The sequence below is a fragment of the Microtus ochrogaster genome, unplaced genomic scaffold, assembly GCF_000317375.1.
Source record: "Microtus ochrogaster isolate Prairie Vole_2 unplaced genomic scaffold, MicOch1.0 UNK2, whole genome shotgun sequence".
Classification (NCBI taxonomy): Eukaryota; Metazoa; Chordata; class Mammalia; order Rodentia; family Cricetidae; genus Microtus; species Microtus ochrogaster.
Genome location: NW_004949100.1, coordinates 14065240 through 14069945, shown reverse-complemented (window position 1 = coordinate 14069945; position 4706 = coordinate 14065240).

The following is a 4706-nucleotide window of genomic DNA, read 5'->3' as shown; positions in this document are numbered from 1 at the left end:
AACACAAAGCATACAGAATAAGGAAAGAATATTAAGAGCTGCAAAGGAAAAAGGCCAAATTACTTATAAAGGTAAACCTATCAGAATCACACCTGACTTCTCCATGGAAACCATGAAAGCCAGAAGGTCCTGGATAGATGTACTGCAGAAACATGTGTTGCTTTCATTGTTAATGAATAAAGAAACTGCTTTGGGCCTGATAGGGCAGAACTTAGGTAGGCAGAGAAGACAGAACTGAATGCTGGCAGAAAGAATAACAGAGTGAGAGAAGCCATGGATTTTCTCCCAGAGATGGATGCTGGTTAGAATCTCCGGCAAGCCACAGCCACGTGGGTTTTAATTAACACATTTTCTGTGTGGTTATTTTGGGTGTAAGCGAGCCAGGCTGCCAGGACAAACTAGGGACCCCCTTCTCGTACAACAATTGGAATCCCAACAGGGAGAACTTTCTCTACGTAAAACCTGAGAGGGCTTAAAAAGGAATTCTAGACACACACACACACACACACACACACACACACACACACACACACATATATGGAGAGAGAGAGAGTTTAACACAGCTTTTTGCTGTTTGGTGGTTTGCTGGTGGCATGCCACGGAGATATTTTTCTGACTCAGCAGCCACAGCAGAAGAAAAGTGGCGGTTACCTTGAGTCAGCATTCCACAGAAATACTTGCACACCCATAGTGATGAATTGAAGAGGACATGGTATATATACACAGTGGAATTTTATTGGGCCATAAAGAAGGAATAAAGTATGTCACTTGCAGGAAAATAGATGAAACTGTGATTGCCATATTAAGCACACAAACCAGACTCAGATAAATATAGTTGCTTTCTTTCTATGCAGAATTTTGATTTTAAATAAGTGAACCTATTATATAACATATTTTATCAGATAAAATTATTTAAAGAGAATGGACCACAGAGGACAATGGGAGATAGAAAGACAAATATGTTTTCTCTCATGTCTTTATCCAATAAAATTGTAAATTTAAAAATCTATTAAATTATTCCTTTATCACACAACTAATTATTCTGTATACAATTGCTGAATGAAAACTTCATCCAAGATTAGATAACTCTTCATTTTGGTCATGTCATTTCTGAGGACCAACTTTACCACTGGAAAGCCAACACTGAGATACATGTGAGTCCTCTTAGCCCAGGTCCAGCATCTAGCAAAAGATTTTGGGGCTACTCCACAAAATGCAGTACTACTCATGTGTCTCATCTCCATTACCATTTAGAAGATTAATTCCTCTTAATATGACCTTATTGGAAAGAAGAAATATTTTCTGACTACATATAAATGAGAATTTACATTCATCCTATTGCAATCAATATCAAAACCAGAAAGACGACAAGCAATAGTATACACTGGATATTTTTATTTTTCTGCAAAGCTGGAAAATAAAGTGAAATAGAATAAATGGTACCCAGAATATTCAATAGGTGATGACGTGATCAGACCCTGAGGCAGACCAAGCCCTAACCACCTCGTCTCCTGTTCATGGACTAGTTCTAGCGTGAAGAAACTGAGACCCAGAAGCAGGTGACTGGGCAAAACAATTGAGTCCCCACCCACTTTACATCCATTACCCTTGGATCTTGCAACACCAACACCACTACTCTCGCTTCATATATCCACAACCTGACATGTGAAATTTATCTCCTGTCACTCTTTTAGATAAATAAATGCTGTTTCTTTTTTCTCATTCCCAAACACAATAATAACATAAATCATTTCATCTAAGACTTTTTCCATGATAAACCAATAACATGGGAAGATTTGGGGTTAAAGCGGTAGTCCACCACATGTACCACTGAGTTTGAAACGATCTGCCTATTTTATGTGAATTAAAATTTCTAAATATATCATGATAAAGAAACTGATCTTTTATTATTATTCTTTTGAGAATCTTGCAATCATAGAAAACTATGCAATATATATATATATATATATTTATTTATTTATTTATTTATTTATTTATTTATTTGATAAGTTACTCTTTTTAGAGTAGGAAACATTAGCCCCTACTTTCCTGGTGATGTTTTTTTCATCACTATGAAACTCTTGTCCTATCTTTGCATGTGGATAGGACAGCTTGTGGCAGAGTTTGCATAATATATTCATGAACATGTGTGTAACTGTGGGTGCACACAAGCGTCAGCGTGGGGAATAAAGGACAACCTCAAGAGCTAGTCCTTGCTCCTTAACTTCTGCCTTTTTGAGACGGATCTTTTGCTGTTCTCTGCTGAGTGAGTATGCCAGACTGGCTCACCCACAGACATCCAAGGGCTCATTCTCCCATGTCTGTCTCCTATCCACTATAGAGACATGGGGATTACAGACACAGGTTGCCATACAGGCTTTACATGAATTCCACTGGCCAAAACTCAGATCTTATACTGACACATCATCAAGCATTTTACCCACTGAGCTATCTCCCCAGCACATGAAACCTCTGTCCAATTGTAGGAGCAGGTGGACTTATGGCTAGTACAACAAATGTCTTGTTCACACTTTTATCATTCCATTTGTATGACATCTGTTAATATCGCTAATGCCTCTTATGTGGTGAAACAACTTAATGGTTACTTGACTAGCCCTTGAAATGTTACACTTAGCACACCAGATTGTAACTGTTTTAGCCAAAGGGTTGGTGCAATACCATAAGCCCAAATGGGAGGCTGGGTCCAGTGTTAACTGGGGACCCTATTGCTGGCAATCTTAATGCCTGTTGCCATGGGCATTCACCTCTTAATTCTGTGTAAGATCAGACAACCCATGAGAATGCAGCATATGGTCACTTAGCAAGTCCTTCTGAGCCTGTTGGCCAGTAACTTGAACGTACTCCAGGTTTGGTTGCAAATACTGCACCAACAATAAAGACTCCTCCATAGACGGGCAACTTCTACAGAAGAGGAAAGGGGTCTCCCAAAGACGGGTAAGGGTTTACTCTTCTGAGATGACCTAAGACAGGAGGGTCTTCTGTTTTATAAATAAATTTAGGGGGGAGATGTTGGGACTGAGTCTTGGCCTTCAGCTGCTCTTCCCTGCTAGAGCCTTCTAATTGAAGTTACTAAAAGCTGTGCTTTGCCTAGAGGATCAGAGGACAGGATTTTCACCTGTTGGCCATTGACGGCTGTGTACTTAAACCTCCATGGTGCTATTAAAGAAGGGCTTTTTGTACCAGCGATTGGAGGTCCGTGTGTTGGTTTGTCTCTGCGTGTGTTTCCTCAACCTCCAGCCCCTTGCCCAAAGCTCACGAACTGGATTCTAGCACATAGAGCGGAGACAGAGAGCATGGTGCGCAGCGCCCATTCAGACATTTTTAGAACAGTCAGATGTCTTAGACTATGCACACAGTAACACACAGAGAAACCGTATTAGAAACATGACAATTGATTTCTTAATTTTTGACTCTTAAGAAGCTAAATTGCAAATTGAAAAGAAAAAAATCCTTTCAACTTTCTCTTTACAAACAAATTTTGCTTTGTAAGAGTTTTGCTGAATCTTGACAGTGTAGTGAGAGCGCTTTGCTATAAAAAGGACAGTGTAGCAGTGTACTGATTAGATGTAGAATGATTAACCACTGTTGGAAATCATACGCCAAAGGTGCAAACAGGACCTTAGGACTCGTTATGTCTTTCACCTGTTATACAACTATGAGGATCTTTGAATATAGTCAAAATGCAGAAGACTATTTCATTTAATATGTGGCTTTACTCAAAATGATTCTTTGAAGAGGAATTTGGAAGGACTTTGTGGCTGTAAATTTTAGAGGACTTAAATAGAATTTGAAATATTTCTGTCAAAATACCTTAAAATATTTGTCAGTGCAGGCTACAGATTTCACATTAACAAAGAATGTTTAAATAAGGACTAGGGCTTCTAGTGCATTTGCATCAAAGAGCGAGGACTATGTTAGCATCCACACTGTCATATGGTTATATGACATAGGTAAGGAAAAATGGAAAGATTGGAATTTTTAAGCAGTCTTTATTTCTGAAAGTTTGAAGTGTAGTTACTTTATGTCCTATGTGCTTTTCAGTAATTGTAAGAAAATTTTATAATTTCAACTCTAAGAACAGCTCTTTTTTTTGTTGTTTTTGTTTTTGTTTTTGTTTTTCGAGACAGGGTTTCTCTGTGGTTTTGGAGCCTGTCCTGGAACTAGCTCTGTAGACCAGGCTGGTCTCGAACTCACAGAGATCTGCCTGCCTCTGCCTCCCGAGTGCTAAGAACAGATCTTTTAAAGCAACTAAGGAGAGTTGAGAGCAGGAGACAGAGTCTGCTTGGTGTGCTGTACCAAATGGTCAGTCCCTGAAGCATATATGGAACTTTCTACAGACTCAGAGAAATGTATTTATGTGTTTAGAAATATACATGTATATATAGCTATAATTAATTTTAAAAGGACATGAAATGAAAGAGACCAGAAAGGGGTATATGGAGGACTTGAAAAAATGAAAGGGAATTGGGTATATATACATATGAAATACATTTTTAAAAGATAAAACTATACCTTTCACTATGGGCATAGAATAACACCCTTTATTACCTTTATTTCAACTTCACTTACTCAATACCACAAACTCAGTGTCTTTCTGTCTTTTTAATTATGTTCCTGTTCTTTTTAAACTCTCCTAGCCTTCTCTCATTAACGTAAATATAGATTAGGATAATTTCTGAGTGCCT